Genomic DNA, 15655 nt, shown 5'->3' with positions numbered 1-15655 from the left:
CTCCCTTTGGAGAACACTGACTTTTGGCTTTAGCCTCTAGACTTATTATTTTCCATGCTGTATCCCAACAACTGGGTAGTAAGGCTTGAAAACAATATTGCTTATTATTCATAGAATACATAAAGAATGGCTTGCCTTGAAGTTTTGAGATAAGGTAATCCTTGTAAAAAGACAACCTGATTTAAGTCATTCACTCAGGCAAACATGGTTCCTGGTATGCCCTGCCAAAACCATACAAGAATTAAAAGTCTTCTGATGGATGAGGGCGCAAGATCCAATTAGTGTTTTAATAAATGTATTCTGACTTGATAATCTACCTAGGTTTATCAACAAAAAATGCCCCTGTATAAATCAAATTATGGTATAAAAACAATGACAAATACCTTGTAATTGGCTATTATACAAGTGCTGGCATCAGAGAGACAAACAGGATATTGGTGTCTAGAATTGTTTTCAAGATGCTGAGTAACAGACAAGCAACAGCAAAGGATGGCTGTAGTGGATTGAAGTATGTCCCCCCCAAACTCAATGAAGCTTTAATTGTATCCCCCAAGTTTTATGTATTAGAAGTTTAGCCCCCACTGTGACTGTTAACAGGGTGGGAACTCCTATTATGGTAATTGTAAAGTGGGGCCTTGAAGAGGTGATTGGATTGTAGGATCACACAATAATGAATAGATTAAAAATGGTGGTCAGGGACATGATTTTGAGGGCTTTAAAAGAAGAGGAGAGTCTGTCTTTCTCTCGCTTCCTCTTGCTGTGTGATCTGCTTGTACCCACCAGCTGCCTGCTGCTTTCCACCATGAGCAGAAGCTGCCTGAGGCCCATGCCAGATGCAGCTGTCCTAGAATCATAAGCCAAATAAACCTCTGTTCTTTATAAATTACCCGGTCTCAGGTATTCTGTTATAGCAACACAAACAGACTAAAACAATGGCTGACCACCACTTTTTCTATTTCAAATGGTCTTGAGTCAGAACACATAGCAGTCCAGACTCTAGCAAAAGAAGTTGTACCTGGAGGACAGAGCTTTGAGGAATACTGGCAACTAAGCCACCATCCTTCCATGAGGTGTAAGGAAGGAAGAAGGACCTACTATACCTATAAATTGAGCCAGCACAGATTTTCTGCTGCCACAAGTCAGGGGCTGGGAAGAGAAAGCTGATTTTCCTTGAGTTTTTACTGTGTGCCAGGTTCTATGCTAGGTTATTTCAACCATCACAACCCATGGCTGGGATAGTTATTATTGCTATAATTTTACTGATAAACTGCATGAGGTTGAGAGTGGGTAACCTGATCAAATTCACAAACTAGGAAATGGAGAAATATTTCCATTTTTATAATAGTCCTAATTGGAAGCCAGATTTATCTAATTCCAACCTATGCCATCTCCACTTAAACAATGTCTTAACTTCAGGAGTGGTTCACAAACTTGTTTGTACTTAGAACCGTCTGGGCAATACCAGGCTGCACTCCATGTCAATTAAATCACAATCTCTGGGGATGATACTTGGAATCAGTTTTTCTTAAAACTTCATAGGTGATTTGAATGAGCAAACAAATATGTGATCTAAGTATCTTCTCTCCTTCAAGCTTTTCTAGCAATTGACTGAGATTATATTCAAGAAAGTACAAGATTTTGGATGGGTCAGAAAATGCAGGGTGGGATCATTTGGAGGTTTAAGTCCCTCGTCAGAGAATGTAAAATGATAGAGGTTCTGGAGAGCAATGGAACAGCATATGGCCCTGGGTCTCTAACAAGCAGGAGCACTGGAAGGCAAGAAAGAGGCCCATAAAGTAAAGTAGGGACGTCTAATGAACTCTACTGAGGCTAGACCTTGCTGGTAACAACTGGCTCCCCAGTAGAAGATCGAGATACTCAGTCCCCTTTATCCAAACCAGCAACCTACCCTAAGTTGGGGGTTTATTTGAAACTTCTTTTTCCTGAACCTACTTCTCCCAAAGCAGCCAAGTAAAACTATTTGCATTCCCATATCCTGGAACCTAGAGCTCTCCTGCTACCAAACATACTCACCCATACTCTTTGTTGCACAACCACTAACCTCAATATAAACTATTATAAATTAGGCCAAGGTGTTCCAGGCAGAGGGAACAGAGATTGAGGAAGACCTAAGACGGAAACAAGCTGGTCATACACGGAGGACAGAAATATGGCCAGCGTGTGTAGACTCCTCAAGAGAGAGAGTAGTTGTAGCTGAAGTTGCAGAGTGAGCAGCAGCCAGTGCAAATTGGACCTTGAAGATCAGACCAAGGCCTTTAGATTTTGTTCTAATAAACTGGGAAGCCACTGGAGGGTTTTATACTTGCTGATTTAGTATGAAGCAGGAGAATGTGTAGCAACTCACCCCCACGTGCTGGTGCAAAGATACCTCCTGTCAATAGCTATTTAAGTTTCCTGGGATCATCAATCACTGTGTAAAGTAATCCTGGCTGGCCACATACACTACTGAACATTAACCTAATTATGTTTCATTGGTCACTTAGATGCTTCTCAGAGCAACATAGTGAAGTACAAGAGCAGGGTTTAGGGCCATAAATATTTAAAATGATAACTCACAGCTTAACTTGTCTTCTCCTATACCACTCACACGGAAGCTTGATGTGGTGGATAGTCCCAGACTTCAGAGTCAGGGTACCTGAATTGCTGGTCCCAGCTGTGTCATGTACTGTCTGATCCCTATCTAGCTTTTCATACCACAGTGCGGAAGCATGATTCCCAGGGAATGGTTGTATATTCCTTTCTTTCTCTTACTTCTTCATCCAACCTCTCAGCAAGCCCTGTTCACTTACCTACAGAATGTATTCAAAATAATCTACTTCTCCCATCCTCATTGGGATACTCTGATCCAGGGTTTCTCAATCTCTGCATTACTAACATTTCATGCTAGATAATTCTTTGTTGTGAGAGGCTGTCCTATGCATTGCAGGATGCTTAGAAGCATCCCTGGTCTCTCCCTACTTGATGCTAGTAGCAACCCCTTCCCACTGACAGCAATCAAAAATATCTGCAGACATTGTCTAATGTCCCTCCTGGGAAGGCAGTGGGGAGAAGCGGAAAAAAAGACCATTGACCTAAACCAAAGAACCTCTGTCTTTCTCCTCCGTGACTGTCACATCCTCTAACAGGCCTGATTGTTTCCACACCATTTCCCTACAGTCCATTCTACACATAGTAGCCAGAGTGATATTTCAAAAACATACATCAACTTATGTCACTCCCTTGCTTCAAAGCTGGCTTCCCATGTTCCCCTAATAGAATTCTAACTTTACTACAGCCTACACAGTCTCACAGGACCAGGCATCTACACGCCTTCTGAACTTATTGCCCAGCACACCCCTTCTCGATCACCTACTCCAGCAGCACTAGCCTTCCTTCTGTTCCCCAAACACCCCGTGCTCACTCCTACCTCAGGCATTTGCACTTACAGCTCTCTCGGCTGAGGATGCTATTCTCTTAATTGTCACAGCTGGCTCCATCTTGTCATTCAGGTGTCCTGAATGTCACGATTTTAGGTGAATAGTTCATGCTGTGCTTGTTTATTATCTATTTTTGCCAGTAAAATATAAACTCATAAGAAAAGAGTTCTTGTTAGTCTTTACCTTGTAGGTGCTTGCTATACCCTTAAATGAACTATTGGAAAAGGTAATGTCACCTCCTAAAATTCGTGTAGAGGTATATATATATATATACGTTTTTGTATTCTACTGTTTTTCACTTAGCATTAGACTATGAGTATTTTCCCATATCCCTAGATATTCTTCTCAAACACGTTTTCATGTGAATGGCAACATATTCTTCCATGGAATGCCATAGTCCTCTTAGTAAATCCCCTACTATTGAGTATTAGGTTGTCTTTTTATTTCACAGTTATATAAACTCCTTTATCGTTTGTTCAGTAAACAAAGACGATGGGAGAATTTAACTTTGATGCTGTTCAATAGTATCACATGTTTCCGTAACCAGACATCCAAATCAAACACGCAGGGCTGTACTGTTTGGAGACAGAGTGGAGACAGATCTGTGCTAAGCAATAAAAATAAATAGCACTTGCTGAAATTTTTTAGAACAGTATGTTGTATTTTTCACAGAAATAGGGGCACATAAATACTTTCATTTGTGGATCTGTTTGAAATTTTTAAAATGTGGATGTTCTAACTATCAAGCTGCCTAAGTAAGTGGAAAGATGAGTACAGGGTGCACCACTCGAATTCCCAAATCAACACACAATCAAACAGAAACATTAAGACGGAAATCAACAGCTCAGAAAGGCTGGACCTGGTTTCTCATTCACACACACTAGACCACAGCCTTGATGACTATCATCAGCTCAGGAAAGTTAACGGCACTTTCAGGTTTTTCACACTAAGTAGCATAGAGTTTTGCCAATTTGTTTCTAGTTTCACATTCTGTGTTTTGTCACTCAGAAAACAGAGATTTTAGATGACATTTAAGAGTCAGAGAATGTGAAAAGTAGTTGAGGGACATTGATTGACATTCTACCAGGGGATCCATGCCAGGTTTTTTATTAAAGTTCGACCACACATGTAAACAAATATTTTCCCAGCCAGGACATTTATGGCTAACTCAACATTCCAGGCCCCACATGCCTATCATACAAGTAAGCTAAGATGACCCAAATCTTGAGTTTTGTCCACTTATTTTAGAAGGCTTCAGGCCTTCCCCGTCAGAGTGCCTGCCAGTGTCTTCCTGGGATCCCCATGGTTGACTCAGGTGTGCTCAAGAACAAGTCTACTCACATTCTCCATCCACATCATTGTGTCTACGTCCAAGGTCCATGCTAGGCACGCTAGCTGGGGATGTGCCCAAAGCTGCCAGTCCTTGAGTCGCCAGAGTAATTATTATGTCTGTGCAACAGTGGAGACAATAGCCTTCTCCCTGTCTCTCTGCCATACTCTCTCACCAGAGCCTCTCAAAATCAAACTCCTTCAGCTCTGGGTCAAGGTGTTACTCCACTGGCACTCAAACCCGGTCTAAAGAGCCATAACTATATTACAGAGAATAGTGATGAGCAACAAGATACAGAGATGACTAGTGGTGTAACTAAAGACAGTGTAATGCAATGGAGGAAGCATGGGCTTTGGCATCAAAGGATCTGTACTCCACACATGACCAAGACATTAATGAGTTGCAGGAAATGGGGTGTGTGATTTAACCTCATGGTACTTCTCATGCTACACTGGAGTAATGATTCTGTGAGACTGTTGTGCAATTCAGAAATAATAGATATACATCTTCTCCAGCACGGTCTGACACATAGAAGGTCAGTAAATGAAAGATATGTTTATTATTAAAATATCAACATCTCAGCCTACATTTCCCCCACTTGCTAAATAGAAAAAATAATTGGTGTTCTGTGTTTCTTCCCAGATTGTGAAAAGCAAGTGATGGCAAAAATGAAAGTACTTCAACCCGTATGTCTAGGGCTAATTGATTTTCAACAAGAATGCCAAAACGATTAAATGGGAAAAGAAGTCTTTTTAATAAATGATATCCACAACTGAATATCCACATGCAAAATAATGAAATTAACCCCTACCTCCCACCATACACAAAAATGCAAGAGCTAAAACCATAAAATTCTTAGAAGAAAACATAGGGGTAAATCTTGATTTGGCAATGGATAACACAGCAAAAGCATAAGCAACAAAAGAAAACACAAAGTATACTTCATCAATTTTTTTTAAATTATGCAAAGGACATTATCAAAAAAATAAAAAGACGATCTACAGAATGGGAGAAAATGTTGCAAATCATATATCTGGTAAATTTCTGATATCCAGAATATATAAAGGACACTTACAATTCAATAACAAAAATACAAGCAACCCAGTTTAAAAATGAACAAAGAACTTGAATAGACATTGCTCCTCCCCAATTCCTCAACCCAGAGAAAATATACAAATGGCCAAAAACACATAAAAAGATGCCTAACTTCATTAGTCATTTGGGAAATGCAAATCAAAACTGCAATGAAGCACCACTTTACACCATAAGTATGCCTAAAATAACACATTTTAAAGAAGAAAATAACAAAGGAAAATAATTGCTGGCAAGGATGTAGAGAAATTGGAATTCTCCTGCATTGGTGATGGGAAAGCAAAATGATTCAGTCATTCTGGAAAACAGTTTGGTGGTTCCTCAGAAAGTTAAGCATAGAATTTCAGCATGACTCTTCAATTCCATCCCTATGTATATACTCAAAGAATTAAAAACAGGTACTTAGACAACTACATGTACAAAGCAGCACTATTCACAACAGCCAAAATGTAGAAATAGCCCAAATGCCCATCAAGGGATGAATGACACTATAAGTTATTATATATATATATATACACACACACATTATTTTATAGTTATAGTATATACATACCATGGAATATTATTTAGCCATAAAAAGAAATGAAGTACTGATACATGCTACATGATGGGTGAACATCCAAAATGTCATGTTAAGGGCCGGCCCGTGGCTCACTCGGGAGAGTGTGGTGCTGATAGCACCAGGGCTGCGGCGGTGCTGATAGCACCAGGGCTGTGGGTTCGGATCCCATATAAGGATGGCCGGTTCGCTCACTGGCTGAGCGTGGTGCTGACAACACCAAGTCAAGGGTTAAGATACCTTTACCGGTCATCTTTTATAAAAAAAAAAAAAAAAAATGTCATGTTAAGTGAAAGAAGCCACACATAAAAGGTCACATACAGTATGGCCCCACTTATATGAAACATCCATAATAAATAAATCTGTAAAGACAGAATGCAGATTGGTGGCTGCCAGGAGCTGCTGGGAGGAGAAAGTGTGGAAAGCTGCTTAATGGATAATAGGTTTTACTTTAGAGTAACGAAAATGTTTTGGAAGTTGATAGGGGTGGTGTTTGCACAAAATTATGAATGTATTTAATGTCACTAAGTTATTCACTTTAAAATGGTTAATTTTATGTAAGTTGTACCTCAATTTTTATAAAAAAGTAAAAGTACTTTGTCATCTGTAAAACTCAAAGTCAATTTAATACCTCAGTGGAGGGACAATGATTTAAACCAATAATGCCTTTAATAAAAATACCACCTTCTTGTCTAACACTTCTCAGTTCTTCGAAGAACTATCCTAGTTGTGCCTCCTCTCATCTTCATAACATTTCTTTTGGGACACTGAGTCTCAGAATGAAAATGTTACTTATCAAGATTTAGGCAGAGTCCAGACTGACTGTTAGGCTATTACTGCTTGCTATGGGTCAAATGTGTCCCCCAAAAGTTCATGTATTGGAAAATTAATCTCCACTGTAACAGTGTTAAGAGGGTGGGAAATCCTATTACGGTAACTGAAAGGTGACACCTTTAAGAGGTGATTAGATTGTGAGGACTGTGCCCTTGTGAATGGATTGATCCATTCATGGAGTAATGGGTGTGGTTCTGATGGTTTTAAAAGAAGAGCAAGTAGAGAAGCGAGCTCTTGCTTTCTCAGCCCATTCTCACCATGTGATACCCTGAGTTTCTGTAGAGAGTCGCCACCAAGAAGGCGGCCGCCACCAGATGTGTTCACTGGACCTTGGACTTCCAGGCCTCCATCCTATAAAAAATAAATTTCATTTCTTTCTAATTTACCCAGTTTCAAGTATTCTGTTATATCCAACAGAAACGGACTAATAACATTGCTCTTTGCCTTTCTACATTCCAACCCTACTACAACTCATTATTTTATTTTACTTTCTTTTAAAATTAAACATTTTATTTTTATTTTCTATTTTTAACTGACAAATAATGATTGTGTATTATACATGAATAGTAATTGTGTATGGGGTACAATGCGATGTTTTGATCTATGTATACATTATAAAAAGATTCAGTCACCACACCCAATTATCATTTTTTGTGATGAGGATGATACAAATACACTGCAGCAATTTTGAAATATGGTATACGTTGCTATTAGCTGTGGTCACCATTCAGGGCATTAGATCACTAAAATTTGTTTCTTAAGTCCAACTGAAACTTTGCACCCTTTGATCATCATCTTTCCCTTCTCCATACCTCTATGTCTTCTCGGCCTCTGGTAACTACTTTTCTACTTTCTATTTCTATGATGTTCAGTTTTTTAGGTTCCATATATAAGACAACTCATTATTTTAGCACAACGATTCAACCTGATAATGAAGAAGCCTTACCTACACCTATATTTCTCTTCTAAACATTTGAGTTAAGGAAAAACCTGAATATTCTGAAGGACAGGCTGAGTTTGTGCTCTGCTCCTGCCGCCTGCTACCTGTACACCACTGAGGAAGTTATTCACTGTCCCTTAGTCTTACTGTTCTCATCTGTACAAGAGGAGAAATAATAGCACCTCCCACAAAGTTGCGATAATTAAAAGGATAAAACGTGTAAAGCAACACAGAGCATATAGTTAATAATGAGTAATATTTATTAATATTATTATTAAAATTATTTCACCTATGCTACATAATAAGAATATATATATATATAATCAGAAACTTTCTAAAAGCAGATTCAATTTTTTTCTTTCCTCTCAGCACCCAATTGTTTTGCACATATAGTTAATAATGAGTAATATTTATTAATATTATTATTAAAATTATTTCGCCTATGCTACATAATAAGAATATATATATATATATATAACCAGAAACTTTCTAAAAGCAGATTCAATTTTTTTCTTTCCTCTCAGCACCCAATTGTTTTGCATCACATGGTTTTTCTTTAGGTCTGAGGCATAAAATTATAAATGAGATGTTTATTCAGATGTCATGGAATTAGCAGCTTTTGGTTAAAACACTGTTCTTCAGCATCATTTGCAGTACCCGCTTGCTGACAAAATTTTAATAGCAGCAGCAGTAGAAGAGTTTCGTATTTTACAAAACACTTCAAATGTATTTATAAAAGTTTGATCTCTTAATAACCATGGGAAATAGGAAAGTGTAGGATAATTGGCCTCATTTTTAGAGAGGAACTTGCCCAAAATCAAACAGTCAAGAGTTTGTCCACATACCAGGAATTCATTCCACAATCCTCAAAACTTGTTGTGGGCCTATTTTCTATGGATATTTTCTATGTTGCGAGTAATATAAATGCAGTCCCAACTGTCTTAAGTAATAAGAGAATATATTGGCTAATAAAATTGATAAGTCCAAAGGAAGGTCCTGCTTTAGGAGTGACTCAAACAATGCCACAGGTCCTAGTCCCTCCCCATCTCTTGGCTCTTCTTTGCTCCATAATAACCTCATCCTCAGATTCCATTGATGGTGATATGGTTGCTGCTATGCTTTGACTGTGTCCCCAAAATGCAAGTGTTGGGAACTTGATCCCCAAAGTGGTGATGTTTGAAAGTGGTGCCTAATGGGAGGTGTTTGGGCCACGGGGGAACCATGGCCACGAATGGATTAATGCCATTATTGTGGGAGTGGGTTTGTTATAAGGATGAGTTTAGCTCACTCTTGCCATCTATCTCACCCTCTGACCTGCCACCATGGGATGATACAGCCAGAAAATCATCACATGATGCTGGTGCCTTGATCTTGGATTTTCCAGCCTCCAAAGCTGTGAGGAAATGAATCTCTGTTCTTCATAAATTGCCCAGTCTCAGGTATCCTGTTACAGCAGCACAAAACAGACTAGGACAGCTGCTAACAGCTTCAAGCCATTCAACATTCATATTTAAGGCCAGCTAGAAAGCAGCATGTACTTCTGTCTGTCAGCAGTGTGTCTCCAGGTAAGTGGTTCACATGCCCATCCCTGAACCGATTCCATGACCACAGAAATAACAGGCTTTCATTGGCTAGGCCCAAGTCACATGCCCATTCTTGTGCCTGGGAAAAGAGTGATTTCAATCAAAACCACTGACAAAGAGTTGGAGAGGGGGTGACATCTCAGAAGAAAATTGAGGTATAAGTCAATGCTGGTTAGTAAAATTGACAAATATCTACTGCACTGTGATAAATAAAACTTTGCCAAAGTTAAACTGGCTAAGACTTTTATTCTGGAAGTCAGGTGCCAGCAAGATATTCTAATATTTATTCATTCGTTTATGCAAAAATCATGTATTAAATGCCTACTTTAATGCAAGCCCTGGGGATTCAATGATTAAGAAGACACTTCCTGCCTGAGGTAAACCTATAAAGTGAAGATTTGTGTTGGATGACTTCCCATCTTCACACCATTACTGGTTCCAGCTTTCCCACTGCAAAAATAACAAGCAGCACTTTTCAGGGACACAGAGGCCATGTACTCCTTGTACACTCTGTAGACTAGAAATGTCATCAGTTGCTATGACAACCTGTTTAGGCTCTGAGAATATGTAGCATTTTTTATATTATCAATCAGAAACCAGATTTATTTTACAATAATATACAATGTCAACCCCAGAGAGAGGAAAATATGGATAAAACAACTAGGGGGACATTGAAGAAATGACAGTTTATAACACTTCCACTGATGCCTTGAAAGTTTGGGAGCAGAGCTAAATTTTTCTAAAGTATTGACTTCTATAACTGGTAACTAGATAGATTGCTTTAAACCCCACAAAAAGTCTCATAGGTGTCAAATGTTTCTAAAGCACATTTACCTACCAGAAACACACTACATTTTAAGGATAGAATGGACCTGCAAGGTCATCTAGGCCAATGCAATCCCGTCAGCTCACAGATGAGGACTCTGAGACCCACAGAGAAAAAGAGGCATGCCCAAGTTTCCACATACCTAGTAATAGACCTCAAACCAGAACCTGGCTCTCTAGGTCAATGCTGACTCTTCAACATCAGCCAGTTAAACCACTAATGACCTGCCCGTTCAGAAGAGAGTTCTTACAAATTTTGTAAATTATAAACTTGATGTTCATTCCAAAGCATGTGGTATAATTTGAGCTCATAGGAGTTCTCCATCTTAAATCATGATTTGGAGGTATGATGACTGACCAGTGTTATAATAAATACCACAATTCCTTGTAACTAACTGATCCTTTTTGTTTTAATCCTTTTGTGTTCCCTGATTTTCTACCCCTTCAGAGGGGTCTTGTAGTCTTGTCATGCAAAGCTGTTAATGTTCTTGACAGCAAACCGATAATGCATTCTTGAAAAAATATGTAAAAACATTTTCCCCTAAATAAATAAAAGATGTACTAGGCTAGTTCATAAATGTATGAATTACATGAAATCTTCAACTTAGGCATTTTAAAAACTTGCCTTAGCTTGTATTCATTTTCTAGGGCTGCCATAATAAGATACCACAGGATGGGTGGCTGAAAGAACAGAAATTTGTTTTCTCAAGTTCTAGAGGTTAAAGTCCTAGATCAAGGTATCAGCAGGGTTGTTTCTTCTGAGGGCCTCTCTCTTTGGCTTGTAGATGGCTATCTTCTCCCTCTGTCTTAACATGGTGTTTCTTCTGTGCATGACACCAGTCATATTGGATTAGGGCTTACCCTAATGATCTCATTTTAACTTAATTATCTTTTTAAAGGCCCTATCTCCAAATACAGTCATATGATGAGGTACTAGGGGTTAGAATTTCAACATACGAATTGAGGGGGGGGGATATAGCCTCTAATTACTCAACCTATAACAGAGCTGTACTTAGATAACTTAAGAACAAAGTTTCAACTTATCAGAATATTACAAATCAGCACAAGATAACTTCTTGTGTTTGAAAGCAAGATCATGGCTTTAGGGGGAGAAAAAACCTTCTGAAATGCCATTTTCCCAGTACTATATGGCCTAGTTCCCTGACAACATGGGCTGAGGACTTGGGGAACCTGATACATCAGATCAAGCAGGGTAAAGACCAAATGTCACAGAACTAATGAACAAGCCCAGAATGAGTAGCAGAATAAGTTCAACTGTTGAACACACATAAGGTTGTTATTGGGAATTGGCAAAGTGTGAAAATTCACTGAATTATCTAATGTTGTTTTCTACATTCCATGAGAAAAAAAAAAAATAAGGAACGTCTCTGTAAATAGTCCTCTGAATTATCCCAGTTAAATGTGAGGTTATGTGCAGGATATTATCATGAAAGTCAAAATAGCAAGGCAGTACCAATCTTCTCTATATCTTTAATAGAAATAGATTTAATATGCTAGTGTCATGGAGAATAAGTAATTTAACAGCTGCATAAATCAAACAATTTATCCTATTCTGGACATTATGTTAGAGAAGACAGTAATCAAGGCCTCCTTCTTCAGGAACTAGAGAGCCAAACCACCTACAGCAGCCCCCCCTTGCTTGGGAAGAGTCTTGTGCACAGCAAAGCTTAGCCATGTTTCTCAGTCATCTCCCTGCAGCTTCTGATCCAGCCAATGCAACTGCAAAGCTTCCTGAAACAAGTTACTCTCTCTCTCCTGGAGCCTTCAGCATAGTGCCTCTTCCTGGAACACCCTTCCCTTCCTCACCCTCACCTGAGTACCAGTGCCCTCTGGTCTTGTCTGAATTGTCACTGTACCAGGGAAGTCTCCCAAATGTCTCATATTTGCATTAGGTGCCTTGCCTGTGGCAGTCATACAACACTCCCCCATCGTGGTATTTATCATTATATTGAAATTGCCTGTTTTAATTCTTATCTTCTCCTTGAGAATGTAAGAACTTGGAGGGCACAGATGGTTTTGCTCACTGCTTTATTTCCAAAGCCTAACAGTGTGGCTGGTTCCCAAAGGATGTTTGTTGAGTGAATGATGGATAACACAGTTGTCCTGAGAACTATCTCAAAGCTCAGTCAATGGGAGCTGTTTATAGATGTATCATGAACAGAGTTCCTAACCTATAATTCACACTGTGGCAAGTCTTTTATGCCCACAAAGCAAAACAGGATTCGGTGCAGCACAACCAATGTAAAAAATTATTAGAAATCTGGTTCGAACTTTTTTTCATTTTATAAAAAGCAAAGCTAAGGCCTAGAGAACTCTAGGAATTAACACAGTTTAATAATGGGAGAGATGGGCCAGATCATAAAAGTTTTGATTTTCACGTCACTCAACCGTTCATTAATATTGATGAGACACTTACACATGCCGGGCACCGGGGATATAAGGGTGAATAAGAAAAGTAAGGACCCAGTCCTCATGAGGCACTTATTCTCATGAGGGAAGGGAGACTACAGACAGGTAAAACAGAGATTATAGAAAACAAGACAACAGAGAGCTCGATGCTACATCAAGAGGTCAGGGAAGGCCTCTCCTAAGAGATGGCATTTGACTTGAGGTTCAAGAACGTGGGAGCCATGGAAAGATCTGGGTGAGCAGTAAAGACCATAGAATAGGAAGACAGCTGGAGCACTGGAATAAATAAAAGAAGGGAGGTGAGAATGGCAGGAGGGTAGGGAGCAAAAAAGATAGTCAAGTAAGACAAGCCTGGAGCCACAGGCAGGAGCCACATCTCGTGGCCAGAATAAGGAGTGTGGATTTATTCTAAGTGCCATGGGACGCTCTGAGAGGAAGTGATATAATTGATACATCCTCCACTCCAAGGCATTTTTCACCAAAGCACAGTGTCTTTCTTTTACCTAGTCATCACTGTTGAACTCATATGTGAACCAGGGTGAAAAATTTAGAAATTTACATAGCAAATGAGTCAAGTATTCATTTCTAATCTATCTTCCAGGAACAAAAAGAAGGTTTTGAGATTAGACATAAATATACTTGTGTGAAAATTCATTCTGAGAGCAATCTGACTGCAGCATTAGTGCTTCAGTCATGACTGCGGAGCTAGGACATGCAAATTCCACTAAGTTTTAGTATCCAAAATGGTGCTCCAGTGAGGATTCTTTCTGCCAGGGTTGTGTAAAGCCAGTGATTATTCACAAAGATTTTTCAAATATCAGACCTTCTGTTTCTGGCTTTGTGCTTTATCCCAGCCAGAAATTGTGCAGAAGAGCAACAGTGAGAAAAGTAGCTGAGATCTTAACACCTTCCCTTTAAAATATCCAGGCACTCAAAACCCCAAACTTGCACTTTATATTAAACATGAATTTAATGAGCTTGGCTGATACATTTCTAAGGAAACCCTAAGTGAAACTGTTTCTGCCTTACCTGTTCTAATATTTTCAACCTGAAATTTGGTTGATGGAACAGGAAAAAAAAAAAAAGAATATTAGGAAAAACAGTATGAAAGGTTTTGAGAATCTGATACCCCACACATGCGATTTTTCCCACTGTCTCCCTTACCCCACCTGTCAAAGGCGTTAACTTCACCATGCAATTCCCACTCAAGGGCCGTTCACCAGATTTACCAAGCCCAGGGCTAAGAGAACCAAATTCTACCCTTAACAATCAGCTAAAAATCCTGTCCTTATGCCCTCTATTGGAAGTGAATCAGGAATAAGATAAGATAATTTCAGCCTCCAAAACCTAGGAATGACCAATGAGTTTTCCTGCCATATAGTTTCACAGAGAGATTCATGGCAGGTAAAGAAAATATCCTAGGAGAAGCTTGTATCAATCAGCACATTACTGACCGGTGGAATCTCCCCCATCTGAATCTTGTGCTTTTTTCCATTCTAATAGCTTTAACGATCCATCTTCCATCAAGCCATGCTTGCGCTTCCACTGGTTGCTGCTAAATGTGCTGCTGGCCAGTCTTTGTGAAGCAGGTGCCACTTGCTTATCTGCACCCACGTGATGTAAGTGTTATTACGAAATGAGGCAAACCATAGCTGGTGCATCCGGACCACAGGATAATAAAAAGGGGGCAAATCTTGTCTTTTGACAACTACAGGAAAAAAAACTGTCATTATAAATGAGATTTCTAGAACAGATCATTGGTAAAGCATTCAAGAGATACCTTACCATGGAGTTGATTTTTAAATTCTTTCCTCAGTTTAAATTATTAATAACTATGGGACCTTTTAAGCCTCCCCCCCATCCCCTTCTGGGCATATTGTAACAAACTAATATCCTTCAGTGACCATAAATGAAACAAAGTAAGGAACTAGCTAACTATGCCTCATGATGGGAAAACATCAATCACTGCCTCTCAGACTCTGCTTCGGGCTAGAACAGCCTTTGTCCAAACTAAAACATTGTGTGCTTGGTGTGGGTTTCCTTTTATTAGGTTAAAATAGCTCTGGGGAATTCTCAGGGTGCTTTCTAGTTATCTAATTCCCATTGTGGTCAGGGACAAGAGCTGGGATAGTCACATCATTTGCTAATGCAAATAGTTAGCCTTGTTTACAGGGTACTTACAACATCATTACAAACAAGTCTCCATATTTCATCAGAATTAAATAGTATATCAACGATTTTCCTACCTTTTAGCCAATTTGCTCTATAAATAGAGTCAAGCTTAGCTTTGTTTTTCATCCACTCGACTGGAAACTCAAAATTAACTAGGATTTCCAAAGAGACTTAGTATACCACCAATGGTTTCTAAACGGCTACTTGGGAGAGATAAGACTCACAGTTTGACCAGAGAGACCTATTGTCTTGGGTCTTTCCAGTTATTCTGCTGGAGCTCCCCACTGGTCTCCTGCACCATTCCAATCAATCGCACGAAAAACAGAGCTATTTGCCAACAAAAGCCCAACCAAACCAGCATCTTCAGGGAAGCAGCTCCCTGCAGATGTGGTGCTTGCTGGAATGCTTAGCCCTGGGGCTACAATGTCATAGCTACCTGGTGAGCTGTGAAAA

Source organism: Galeopterus variegatus, unplaced genomic scaffold (assembly GCF_000696425.1).
Source record: "Galeopterus variegatus unplaced genomic scaffold, G_variegatus-3.0.2 Scaffold2385, whole genome shotgun sequence".
Classification (NCBI taxonomy): domain Eukaryota; kingdom Metazoa; phylum Chordata; class Mammalia; order Dermoptera; family Cynocephalidae; genus Galeopterus; species Galeopterus variegatus.
Note: the sequence above shows the minus strand (reverse complement) of the source record.